This window comes from Elephantulus edwardii, unplaced genomic scaffold, assembly GCF_000299155.1.
Source record: "Elephantulus edwardii isolate Elephantulus edwardi_28Jun2011 unplaced genomic scaffold, EleEdw1.0 scaffold00090, whole genome shotgun sequence".
Lineage (NCBI taxonomy): Eukaryota > Metazoa > Chordata > Mammalia > Macroscelidea > Macroscelididae > Elephantulus > Elephantulus edwardii.
In genome coordinates, this window is record NW_006399840.1 from 12,003,902 (window position 1) to 12,018,632 (window position 14,731).

Here is a 14,731-nt window from a genome sequence, read left to right on the forward strand (position 1 = left end):
ATATTCTGCCTGTAACATCCTTAAACATTACAACTCATAGCTTGAATTTATTCTTTAGTTCTTTCAGCTTAAGAAATGCTGAGCTAATTCAGCCCTTCTGATTTTCCAACCCCAGCTCCTTGCACATTTCATTATAATATTTTGTCTTGTCTTCCTGAGTGGCTCTTGGAAATTTTCTATTCAGCTCCTTAACATCTTGATTTATCCCCTTTGCTTTGGTTTCTCAGCACTCTAGTGCAATATTCAGATTCTCTTCTGACATCATTTTGTTATTTTCTTCTTCCTTCTTTGTATTGACTCTGCATTCTTCATGAACTATAGTCTTGATATCTTCCCACAGTTTATCGTTTATCTGGTCTTCATTCATTAGTGTTCAAGGTCTCATACTTATTCCTGAGTTGGTTTTCAAATTTGGAGATAGACTCAGTGTCAGCTTTTTATTCCTGTGGATATGATTTAACTTTCTTTAGTTTTAATTTAAGCTTGCATATGAGCAGTTGATGTTCTGTTCCACAATCAACACCTGGCCTAGTTTTTACTGCTGATATTGAACTTCTCCAATGGATCCTTCCAAAGACTTAATCAATCTGATTCCTGTGCATTCCATCAGGTGGAATCCATGTGTGTAACCTGCTTTTATGTTTCCTATATAAGGTATTTGCTATAAATAAATCATTGATTGTACAGAATTCTATCATTTTATCCCCAGCCTCATTTCTGTTACCAAGTCCATATTTTTCAACTCCTGATCCTTCTTCCCATCTTTTGCATTCCACTCACCCATTATTATTAATGCATCTTGCTCCCATGTTCAATCAATTTCTGACTTCAATAGTTGATAGAAATAATCTATTTCTTCCTCTTTGGCTCTGGTTACAGGGACATAAATTTGAATGATAGGATAGTATCCATACACATACAAGGAAGACCTGTTAATATTACTATTACTCACAATATTGTATTTCAAGATGGATCTAGAAATGGCCTCTTTGACTATGAAAACAACCCCGCTTTTTCTCACCTTTTAATCTCCAGCATAATAGATCATATGATTGTGGAATTAAAAACGTCCCATGCCATCTTATTTCACTAATACACAATATGTCAATATTTATGCATTCCATTTCTTCCTTTACAATGTCCAGTTTCCCCACATTCATGCTTCTCACACTACATATACTAACTGTTCATTTCTTCTTACGACTATTTTTTCTCCTTTGTATTTCCAAACTGGAGGGCTCAGCTTCAGTTGCCATATCTGTTAGTTTAAGTGTGCTCTGCTGTACATAAGGTTTTCAAAGGCCAGTTACATTTCAGAAGTGGATGGCCAATACATCTTCCTAGTTTGTCTTAATTTGAATGCTTACTGTTAGAAGAATAACTGACAGATAGCTGGGACCATTTCTGGATTTTTAATTCTGTTCCATTGGTCTATGTGTCTGTTATGCTACCAGTACCATGATGTTTTGGTTATTACCACTGTGCAGTAGGTTTTGAGGTTAGGGAGTTATGCTTCCTACTTCATTTTTGTTTTTTAAAAGTGTTTTACTTATCTAGGATCTCTTTCCTCTCCAAATAAACGTGACAATTTCCCTGTCTATTTCCTATGTGCCATTATGTAGATTGCTTTCGGTAGGATTGTCATTTTCACAATATTGAGTCTTCATGAACATGAAGAACATGAACATGGAACATTTTCCCCCCTTTATTTAAGTCTTTTATTATGTATTGCAGAAATGTTCTATAGTTTTATTTGTACAGGTCTTTTGTATCTCTAGGTATATTCACTCCCAAGTACCTCAATTTGTGGTTGGTTACGCTGTAGAGGAATCCCACCAATTTTTTCAATATTGATTTTATATCCTCCCACTACTAAATTGGTCTACTAGCTCTAACAGTTTTTTGGTTGAGTAATTGGAATTTTCTTTGTACACTATCATATCTTCTGTATACAGTGACAGCTTCACCATCTCTTTCCAGACCTTTCATTGTTCTTATGTTCAAAGAGGGATAACTGCCCCATTCTAGATATAGCCAGCAGGAGAGGGATAAAAAGAGGAAGATCATGCCAACTGGCTCTAGTTCTCATTCCTACTCATATTCCATGAGTGGGAATCTAGTGAGATGACAAAACTAACTTCAGTAGATGGTGGACAATATCCTTCCTACAACAACATAAGGAGTTCTGGTAGCCTAGTGGTAAGAAGATTCACTGCAACCACAAAGTGAATTGCAATCTCAAATCCACAACCAGCTCCAATGGAAGAGGACGGACAACCTCCTCTTGTATGATTCATGGCCTTGCAAACCCAATAGAGGGTAAGCTATGAGTTGGTTCTGATTCAAAGGTATGCAACAACAACAGCAATGGCTCCATGGGAGAAAGACGTGTAATCTTTGCCTGTGAGAGTTACATCCTTGGAAACCCAATGGAGAATCAGCTATGAGTTGGCTGCAACTCTATGGCAATGAGTTTAAGGTTTTGTTTGTTTTTTTTTTTTTGCTGTTATTGCTGACCCAGGAGGTTGAACACTTAGGCTTATCTCTTGTATCACAAAATGTAATAAGAGACTTTGGTGAAAATATTTTTTGTCACGTCATTTCCCTTATCTTCCACAAACTTCTTCCTCTTGTTTTCCAGATCTATAACTTTTTCCTTGTATTTATCTTTTTTTCCCCTTTCTTCCTTTGTCTTTCCTCCCCATACTATCCTAGGGTAAAGAACTATCAGGTTCCTGAAATTATTTTAATCAAAACAATTTTGTTCCTCATGATTTAACAGTTTCTTCTCAAGTTATACACAGTGGTCTCACTTTTTTAAACACTATAATAGCCTATCATGCTATCTTTATATACCAAAAAAATAGTAATCTTTAGGAATAAGCTACATTTGAATGCTGGAATGCTGGAAAATTCTATGCATTTTCAAGTGGCAAAAGTCTAATGCAAAACAGTAGAGATTAACAAAGGAAATTATATTTCTGATCATAGAAGTAGGTTATTTTGCTGGAAGCACTTCAAATTTGGAAGTCTGGTTGGAACAGGAATGCATCTTGTATATGTTGCTAGCCAAGCAGTTATTTCACTGTGTGTGTTTGTGTATATGTGTACATTCATGAAAGTAGTGATTAACATGAGAGTTTGTGGGTTGGTTGAAGGAGTTAAAAGCTTGGGGAAACTTCAAGGGTAAGAGATAAGTCTAGATTGTTTGGCTAATTGCTACATAGAGTGGACAAAGGGCATTAGTCAAGACTCCTTCTAATTCAAGTAATAAAAGTCTGTATTAATAGACCAGTAGAGGCTAATAAGGGAAGTTATATTTGTACTAATAGCAGTAGTTCTTGTCCCAAGTTTGGCATGACCAAAAGTGCATCCAACCCTGTGTCTCTATGTTGTCCCATATAGGTTGTCTTCACTGACACCACAGTATCTCTGGATCAAATATTATCTGTAAAAGGATGTTTAAATTTTTTATTTCCAGACAAATCACCACGTTAAAATAGAGGTGCAGCTCTGAAGTCTAATTACCATATGAAGAATTTATCATGTGAATAATAGGGGCCAGCTCTATCACTCTTGGAGAATCTTACAGAAAGATGTGGCTTGGGATTCTAAATGTCAATGAGGGAAGGATTTGTAAAGAACTTTGTTCAGGAGAGCTCCCCCCCACAGACCTCTCTGTGTCATTATTTCCTCATGTTATCTATAACTTTCCCTTTAAGACTAGTTAAAAGTTCCCTATGAAGTGATTCTAAGTTGGGAGACTTACAGAAATTTACACCAGGTTCATGAAATTACATATGAGCAAAAGCCTATAAGGAGAAAGTTCAAATTGCTCTGAAGGAATTGGCAAAAAACAAGGCTCCAGGAGTTGATGGCATACCAATTGACATATTTCAACAGACAGACACTGCCCTGGATGTGCTCACTAAGTTGTGCCAAGAAATCTGGAGAACAGCCAGCTGGCCCATTGACTGGTAAAGATCGATATTTGTCCCCATTCCAAAGAAAGATGACCCAACAGAGTGCCGAAATTATCGAACAATATCATTAATATCACATACAAGCAAGATTCTGCTGAAAATTATCCAAAAACGTTTGGAACAATATGTCAATAGAGAACTGCCAGATGTACAGGCTGGATTTAGAAGAGGTTATGGTACTAGGGATAGAATAGCTAATATTAGATGGATCTTGGCAGAAAGCAAAGAATACCAGAAGAATGTCTATCTATGCCTCATTGATTATGCAAAGGCTTTCCACTGTGGATCACAGCAAGCTATGGCTGACTCTGAGAGGAATGGGAATCCCAAAACATTTGATTGTGCCAATGTGAAACCTATACTTGGACCAAGAGGCAGTCATCAGAACAGAGCAAGGAGACACTACAAGGTTCAAAATCAAGAAGGGGGTCCATCAAGAATGTATTCTGTCTCCATATCTTTTCAATCAGTATGCAGAACAGATCATCTGAGAATCTGGGCTGTAGGAAAAGGCACGTGGCATGAGGATTGGTGGAAGAATCATCAACAACCTGCATTATGCAGATGACACAACCCTGCTTGCAGAAACTGAGGAAGATCTGAAGCATTTGCTGCAGAGGGTCAAGGACGACAGCCTCCTGTCTGGATTGAAGCTCAACATCAAGAACACAAAGATTCTCACCACTGGGGCAATTGGCAGCATCAGTATGGATGGTGAAGAGATTGAGAGTTAACAGTCTTAGTTTGCTTGGCTCCACAATCAACCTCTTGGTAACAGCAGCCAGGAAATCAAGAGACAAATTGCATCGGGAAAGTCGGCTGTGAGGGACCTCTCAAGAGTACTGAAGAGCAACAAGATCAGGCTGGAGACTAAGGTGCACCTGATCCGGGCTATAGTCTTCGCAATTATGTGCTATGCATCAGAGAGTTGGACAGTGAATAGGGTTAATAGAAAGAGAATTGATGCCTTTGAGCTGTGGTGCTGGAGAAGAGTGTTGGCTATATCCTGGACTGCTAGGAGAACAAATAGGTTTGTCCTGGAGAAGATAAAGCCAGAATGCTTCTTGGAGTCAAGGATTTTGAAGCTTCGTCTGACATACCTTGGGCATGTTGCAAGGAGAGAGTGGTCCTTGGAGAGGGTCATCATGTTTGGGAGATTGGAGGGGGCGGCGAAGGAGAGGAAGACCTTCAATGAGATGCATCGATTCTGTGACTGGAGCAGTGGGAATAAGTGCGTTTGAGATGGCCAGGTTGGCACAGGATAGAACAGCATTTAGAGCTCTTGTACAACGAGTCACAAACTGCTTGATGGCACATAACGACAACAACAACAACATATCTGAGTAAGGTGAAGTTTTCATAACAGAAGAATAGAGAACTGCATCAAGCTGGTGGGGAAAAGAAATGTGTGATTCTAGTAGCCACTCACTAGGCCTGATGGGAGAAGGGTTGGTAGGGCCAGCCTTGCTTGGTTCATTGTGATAGGGACACCTAGAGGGATGGAGGGAACTTCAACAGCAAGAAACTAGGTGTACATAGTATGGTCACACTAGCTGCAAAATAAATTCACTATATGGGAAATTACATGAAAACAGTTTCCAATAATGTGAATATATGTATTTTAAATTTTATTTCTTTTTTAAATTTCTATTCATGTGACTCTTTTTTAAAAACAAACAAACAACCAAACAATCAAAACCCTATGAAAACACTTGCAAGAGATAGATGTGATTTTGGATATATTCTGCTCAGAGTGCATCAAACTTTTTAGTTGAGGACTCCTCAAAACTTAACATTCTCTCTTCCCCACTTATCACTGATCTCAAGAAGGTCAGAACCAGTTAAGAAGCTTGAGGAGGTAAGCAGCAAATAGCACAAGGTAGAGAAAGCCAACCATGTTAGTCTGTCCCAGCTGCATTTCCTTCTGTGGGTGTCCAGTCAGAAGCAGGCATGAGTTAGAAAACAGAATATTTTACTTCAAGTCAAGTTCAAAGTTTTAATGGCAGCCAGTACTTCACAATGTAATTTCTGAATTCAGACTATGGTAACTTGAAATATAATGTGGTTTGGTTGGTGAACTCTTACCTTCCCTGTGGGAGACTCAGGTTAGATTTCCAGCCATATACTTCAAGCAAAGTTACCATTCATTTGTCCACAGAGGTTTATGTATTACTAAACTGCTAATGATCTGATTCTGAAAAAACTTCCATTAAAAAAATCTTGTAAATCAAAACATATTCATGTATTTCTTGCTCACTTCTATATCCCGGTGTCTAGCAGATATCTGGTGTGTATTTCTTGATATTGTGTAATGTTGAGTCAGAACCAACTCATAACTGATCCTGCAGTAGTTTTTCAAAGGCAGTTAAGAACATGGGAGGAGATAGCCTATCTTTCTCCTGCAGAGTAGTTGATGAGTTAAATCCACATGCCTTTGGGTTGTCAACTCCTTATCACTAAGCCACTCAATAAACATTTCTTGATTATATAAGTCAATATAATCACAGCCCATAAGGAGCTTCAAGTCCAGTGGAGCAGAAAGACATGTAAACACAATGCAGTATAGTAAAATCCATAATCTAGGAAATCATGAAACTATAACATCAAACATAGGGGTGAATTGAGGGAGAAGTGTATAATATTTCTAGGAAAGAAGCAAAGCGGAACATTGAAAAGTGGGTACATTATTGCTGTTGTTAAGTGCTTTGAGTTAAAGGCAACTCTGTGCCACCCTGAACAACAGGTTGAAACATCATCCTGTCCTGCACCAGCCTCACAGTCTCCACCATGCTGAAGCCTTTTGTTATAATCACTGTGGCAATCCATTTCATTGAGGATCTTCGCTTCCTTTGCTGAACCTCTACCTTTTCAAGCAAGATATTCTTTTTCAAGGACTAGAATCTTTTGATAATAGGCTCACGTTGTTGTTATGTGTCATTGAATCATACTCACCCATATCTGACCCTTTAGTGAGTTTTCAGAGGCAGTAAGTATTGAGGAGGTTGTCCTTCTTTCTCCCACAAAGCAGATGACAGATTAGAATTAAGTGCCTTCGGGACTGCAACACAGCTTCTTACTGCCAAAAGTAGCCTGGTTACACTTCCTCCAAGGCCCAATTGTTTCTTCTTTTGGCTGTTATCCTCCACTCTCTTTCTCCTTTGAACATTCTTGGATTCATATACTTTTTTTAATAGGAAAGCACAGTGAATATAATGTGGACCTTGCTCTTCCCTTAGTGGCCCTTCCTGCATCCCTGTCAGTTGGATGATTCTATAGGATTTCAGCACATCCCCATGGGATCTTGGTATAATCCATTCAAGTGGTAAGTCAGAAATGAGGAAGAGTACAGTAATCACCAGAAAGACTCTTAGGTTTCAAGGCAGAACATACTTCCACTGGAAACTGTTCTTGCAGGGAAGAAACAGGAGTATTTCCTGTGCATGGATATCTCCGTGGTGTTCAAGATGTGATTAATCCTGAAAAAGAAAGCACTAAATTCCCAAGTTAATTATGTCACATTCTTTTAGGGTTAGGCTGGACTGTATTCAAGCCTCATCCAAAATGTTTATTCCTCTTGTAAACCCTGTAGGCTGCATCAGGAATACAATCAAAGAGAAATCTTTCTAAAATCTCAGGACATTTCTTAGTACCTCCAGGAAATACAAAAAACAACAGTTACTAATGTCTCTAGGAGGCCTAGGAGAAATCCACGCATCTAGAGTGGTGAGCCTGTGGTGTCTTCTCAAACACACAGATAGCACGGAGCTGGCTGAATGTGCTCACAACCTTGTATCCTCACTGAGGAGAAAAGTAGACAGCATTTAAACATAAAGGAAAAATAATACCGTCGTCAGTTGAAATAACATCCAAGGGCCCAATTTATAATCCTTCCTTTCTGCTATTCATTCAGCTGCCATAGAAAGCTCCACAGGATGGATTATTTTTCCAAGGCAACAAATGCTTAATTCATCAGAGAACAGAAGCCCTACTTCAGTGCTTTTTATCCAGATTCATTAAAGGGTCGGAATAGAAATGGAAACCATAGACATACAGCTTTCATAAGTGAACATATTTTACCCTAGTTTAAAGATGTTGATCCTTATCACACCCTTCCACGTGAAGACTGTCCTAGGTCTGCACCATGTTCCTTTTGACTTCAAAGGGCGCGTGAGAGATTTACTAGAGACAGGCTACCGGTGATCGTGTTCTGTTGCAACCTTAGCCTTTCTTTTTTTCCTAAATGTATTACTGAATTTTCGGTGAAAGTTAGGTCATCAAATTAGGTCTTCATCTGACAAATTCCACACAAATTGTTCAGTGATTTGCATTTACACAGTGTGTTAATATTCTTTTTGTGCTACTTGTTCCCTGTCCTGTACTCTCCTTTCCCTGCTCCCTTATGTTCTAATTTTGCTTTTTGGTAAGTGCTGTCCTTTGGGTCTCATACTGGTAATTTTTAAGGAAGGCACTGATGCTATAGGTAAGACTTTGTCCTTTTTTTTTTCATTCTGCTGTTCAGTTATAAAGTGATAAGCATGGTTTTAGATTGAAAGAGTTTCAGGATGATGATCTCAGGGAGACATCTTTGTTGTCCAAATTATTCAGGGTATTTTTTTGTTGTTTTGGTTTTTTTGTTTGATTTCTGGGCTTTTTTAGGATTTTTAGTTCTGTTACATATTTTCTTTTTTAAAAAAATATTAATTTTAATGAAAGTTTACAGAGACTTAGGGTTTCCAGTTATTCGTTGTTGCACTTTTCTCCCTGCTCATTCTCTCCTCCACAATTCACTCATCTCCTTGATAAGTAAAAGAAAAACTCTTTCATTGTTATGCAATCCCTCCCCCGAAGTCCACTCCACTGTTCAGCCTTTACTCTGGACTCCTGTTATGACAATAATACCCAGTCATATATCCCTTTTAAACAGTTCTCTCCCTCATCTGTTTCAAAGCAGTATACATCATTCCTTACCTCCTTCTCTGCCTTCCCTCAGCCCCGAAGTCAGTCCCATCTTACAAAAGTGACTCTTTGCAGTATTTGTCCTCTTGTGACTGAGATATTTCACCCAGCATAATATCCTCCAGGGTCATCCATTTTGCATAATATTTCATGAGTTCCTTGCTTTTCAATGCTGCATAGTATTCCATTGTGTGAATATACCAGAGCTTCTTTAGCCATTCATTTGTTGATGGACACTTGGGTTGTTTCCAACTCTTTGCTATTGAGAACAAAGCCACAATAAGAATGGGTGTGCATATATCTGCTTGGTTGGCAGAAATATTTTCTTTATGGTAGACTCCCAGTAGTGGAATTGCTGGGTCAAAAGGTATTTCTATTTGCAAATTTTTGAGAAAGCGCTATACTGCCTTCCAAAGTTATTGCACCATTTTGAACTCTCACCAACAGTGAATAAGGGTGCCAGTTTCTCCACAACCTCACCAGCATTTGATGTTTGCTATTCTGTGAAATTTTGCTATTCTTACTGGGGTGCGATGGTATCTCATAGTTGTTTTGATTTGCATCTTTCTTAGAGCTACAGATTTTGAATATTTCGTGTGTTTGTTTGCCATATGAATGTCTTCTTTGGTGAAGTGTCTGTTCATATCTTGTGCCCATTTTTCAACTGGGTTATTTAACTTTATCTTGTTGTGGTGCTCGAGTATTTTATAAATTCTAGATATAAGTTCCTTGTCAGACATATCATTACCAAATATTACCCACCCCCCAATCTGTGGCTTCCCTTTTTAACCTATTGAAGAAGTTTTTGGATGTGCTTAGGGATTTGATTTTTAGAGGGTCCAGTTCATCTATTTTATACTCTCCTAGTTGTAGATTTTCCAGGATGCTGGGAAGACTGTTTATGCTGTGGATTAAGACGTCTAGAGATTTTCCAAGCTCTTCTTTAATGAAGTTTACAGTCTTTGATTTTAGTCCTAGGTCCATAATACATTTTGAATTGGTTTCTGTGTATGGAGTGAGGTGTGGGTGGATCTTGCTTGAGTTTTCTGCAGATAGTTTTCCAATTTTGCCAGCACCATTTGTTTAACGGGCTGTCATTTCCCCACTTAACTGATTTCATCGCCTTATCTAAAATCAGTTGACCATAGGTAGATGGGCTGATTGGCTGATTTATAGATTCTCAAATCTATTCCATTGATCTATGTGTCTGTCATTGTACCAGTACCACACTGTATTGACCACCATGGCAGTGTAATAGGATTTGAAATCAGGGAGATGCCTCCTACCTTCTTTCTCTTTTTAAGGAGTGCTTTGCTTATTTTGGGCCTCTTTTCCTTCCAAATTAAATTAGAGATTGCCTTTTCTGTCTTGATGAAGAATAGAATTGGTATTTTGTATCGAGATTGCATTGAATGTGTCAATTGCATTTCATCTTATTGTCATTTTCACAATATTGAATCTTCCTATCTATAAGCAAGGGATATTCTGCCTCTGCCTGCTCTCCAGTTCTCTTTTTGTTTCTTGTAATAATGTTTTGTAATTTTCTTTGAACAGATCTTTTGTGCTTCTGGTTAGGTTTACTCCTAAGTATTTAATCTTGTGATGAGCTACTGTGAAAGGTTTTTCTCAGCTCCAGTTCTGTATTCTCTTTGTCACCTTAGAGAAATCCTACTGATTTTTGTATGTTGATCTTATATCCTGCCACTTTGCTGAATTGATCTACTATGTCCAGTAGTTTTCTTGCTGAGTCTTTAGGGTTTTCTAAGTATACTACCTTATCATCTGCATAAAGAGATAATTGTACCTCCTCTTTGCCAATTTGGATACCTCTTATTTTCTTTCTTGTCTTATTGTTATTGTTAAGACTTCCAATACCATATTGAATAGGAGAGGTGATAGTGGGCCTCCTTGCCTAGTTCCTGTTCTGAAGGGGAATACCTTTAATCTCTCTCTGTTGAGAACAATGTTGGCTCTCGGGTTCATGTGTCTATTTTTTATTATGTTGACAAAAATCTCCCTTCAATCCTATGTTGTTGAGTGTTTTAATCAGGAAAGAATGTTGGATTTTGGCAAAGGCCTTTTCTGCACCACTCGATAGGATCATGTGGCTCTTGTTCTTTGCTTTGTTAATCTGATGAATTACACTGATTTTTGTTTTCCCTTATCTTGAACCATCTTTGCATACCTGTTATAAATCAAACTTGGCCATGGTGAATTTTTTTTTTTGTTTGTAGTATCTTGCAATTCTTCAAGTTTGTCTTTCATCAATTGAAAATATTCAATCATTGTCCTTTTAAATTCTGTGTCAGAAAGTTCCATTAAACTTTCTCGGTTCAGGAAATCCATTGATACTCTGTCACTCTTTGGGGGTGACATCTTGCTTTGCACTTGTGTAGTGTGGGATAGCTTGCTTTCTTTGAGACACTGATATGTTCTTGACCTGAAGATAATGCTCTAGAAATCACTTGGGCAGCTACCCCACTTGTGTTTTTCTCTGAACTTCTGACTTCAGGGAAAGGTTATTTCAGAGCCTGTGAGAGCAGCCTCTTTTAGGTAAGTCAGATCAAGGGCTTCCGGATTAAAGGCAAGTTGATTGACCAGACATGTAGGCACAGATACGAAGCCAAATGGAGATGGGGAAGGCACAGAGGTGAGGCAACCACAGGGCTGTGTCAACCACTTACAGGACCTCACTCAGACCTCAGCTGTTGGGTGTGCTCATGAGTGGGGTCTCTACTCCAATTCCAGCTGTTCATCTCCCATCCAGCCATTTTCACTCAGCAGTCCCTGCCCAGTGGCCCTTATCCAGATGCCTTCTTGCAGTGACCCCTGCCCAAGCAGGGTCCTGGAAAAGACTCAGTCAAATTCCCACCAACCTACTTGCCTCTGGCTGATCTGTGGTGTCCATGAAAGTTCAGTAAAATTCCCAATGTCCTGCTTACTCTTGCATGCTCTCTCAGGCAGTCGGAGCTGCCCAAGAAAACTTGAGAAAAATTCCCACCACCTTACTTGTTCCTGGGCAGTCAGTGTGGCTCAAAAGAACCCAGCCAAATTTCCATCAATGGGCTCACTTTTGGATGCTCTCCCAGGCAATCAGCAGTGCCCAAGAAAACCCAGTAAGGGTCCTACAAGACCATCCAATAGTGGGCAGTCTTCAGGAGTACAGAAAAATTCAGTCAAATTTCAACAGACCCACTGGGTCTTAGTGGGGCTTAAAAGAATTCAGCCAATTTCCTGCTAACCTTTCTACTATTGGATGGGTCCCATAGCAGCTCAGCTAGTGGCTCTTACCTTTGGCCAAGTCCATAGTACAGTGCACAGTGTGACTTTATGTTCCTAGAGCTCCAAAACTAATTGTTCCAGCAAAAGTTCTGATTTAAATTCCTACTGTCCATGTTGCACCATGTTGGTCAGTCTCTGTGTGGCATGAAGGTCTCTCTAGTGGCCTCTCTATGCAGCTTGCTATTCCTCTAGCTCTTCACACTGCACTCTCCATTGCTGCCATCTTGGGATTTCCACATATTTTTCTTCTATAATAAACCAACTATTGGGATACCAGGTTAGTGGTGATATCCAGAAACCATCTAATTCTTTTTGTCCCAATTTAGATGAGATAGTTGCTAATCATTGTTGTGTTTTTTGATTGTTTGTTTGTTTACTCTGAGTTTTCGCTACCTCCTTACTTTTGTTTTGTTCCTTACAGGCTTCATTTACATTTCTCTAAAAGCTAATGGTGGCCAGCCACCACAGAACTCCAGAGGAGCGAACACCGTGTGACCTCAGAGGAGCGATGACTATCTGCCACTGTGTGACACCCCTGCAGCCCGCACCTGCATGACTCCCAACACGCAGGGTGCCACTGCATAAACCCCCATCAGCACCCAAGCCCCAGCCCCTACTTATTGGTGGTAGTGTCCAAGCCCTGTGCTCCTTTTCCCCCCTAGTCCCTTGCTTCCCCCCTTCCCCTGGCCCCCCTTGCAGCTCCCCAACCACGCACCTCAGCCCCGGCCACAGCCCTGTGACCTCAGGGCACCACCGTGGATCCAGCCATCACTTGGAGCTATCAGCTGAGCTGCTGTGGAACTAATCTGGCAGAAGAAAGGCTCATAGGATGCTGGCTGGGTTTACTGGGGCATTGCTGATTACCTGGGAGAGCACCTAAGTGCGAGCCCACTGGTTGGGAATTTGACCGAGCTCTCTTAGGCTACACCAGCTGCCCAAAACAAGCCAACCAGCTGGCTTCTGTGGACTCTGAAGACCAGCCAGAGGCTAGTGCGTCGGTGGGAATTTGACCTTGACTTTTCAGATCCTGTCAGATCCAGGACTCTGCTGGAGCCAGGGCTGTTGTGTGAGGGCACCTGAGTAAGTGCCACCAGGCAAGGAACACTGAGAAAACCATTGGGTAGGAAAAGGACAGCAGGAATTTGAGTAGGCACCCCAATCGTGAGCACACTGAGACAGCAGAGGTTTTAGCAAGGTCCCCCAAGTGTTTGACCTGCCCTTGCGATCACCCCAAACCTTTGCCTGCCTCACCCCATTTGGCTCCACACAAGTGCCTACATGTCTGGGCAATCAACTTACCTTTAATCAGGAGCACCTTGACCTGTCTTACCAACAAGAGATTGCCCTAGCAGTCTCTGAACTGACATTTCTCTGAAGTCAGAAATTCAGAGAAATGCACAAGTTCTGTAGCTGCCCAACTGATCTCAAGAGCATTGCCTTCAGATCAAGAACATATCAGTGTCTTGAAGAAAGCAAACTATCCCACACAATACACAAGATGTCACTCACAAAGGGCGACACAGTATCAGTGGATTCCCTGAAGCCAGAAAGTCTCATGGAACTTTCTGACACAGAATTTAAAAGAGGAGTGACTGAATATATCCAATCAATAAAAGACACACTTGATGAATTACAGGATACTACAAGCAAATACCAGGAGGAGCTCAAAAAAACAATGCAGAACATTGCAGAGAAAACAAATCAGGCATTAGCGGCACTGGAAAAACAAGTATCCACCATTCAAAATATAAGCTCCAATGTTTCAGAGGCTGTCAACATGATGGAGGGACATATGAGCAGAGTTGATGAGACGGAACACAGAATCAGTGCAATTGAAGACAAAATGGTCACCATTAATCTGGTAGAGCAAAAAGCAGATCCAAAAAAGAAGGAAAAAGAAGACAACCTGAGAATAATGTTGGACACCATCAAGAGAAATAACATGCGCATCATTGGAATCCCAGAAAAAGAAGAAGCAAGTAATGGCACTGAAAAAGTTGTAAAAGAATTACAAGAGGAAAACTTCACAGACATAATGAAGAATGAGAGAATATGTATTCAGGAAGCTCAGCAAACACCATATAGATTAGATCCCCAAAGAAAATAATCAAGGCATATTATAGTTAAATTTGCCAGAACCACAGATAAGGAGAGAATCCTGAAAGCAGCAAGGGAGAAACAAAGAGTAACCTATAAGGGAGAACAGATAAGGTTAATTGCCTATTTCTCAGCAGAAACCATGCAGGCAAGAAGAGAGTGGAAGGACATATATCAAACACACAAAGAACACAACTGTCAAACAAGAATACTGTATCCAGCAAAATTATCCATCAAATATGAAGGACAGATCAAGATATTCCCAGAAAAGCAGAACCTAAGAGAGTTTGTAAAAACAAGACCAACATTGCAGGAGAGATTCAGAGATGTCCTTCTTACAGACATACCACAGAAAGCTCCATGGTCCAAAGTAATTAGCAACAACACCAAAAAGAACTCAACACAATGATAGT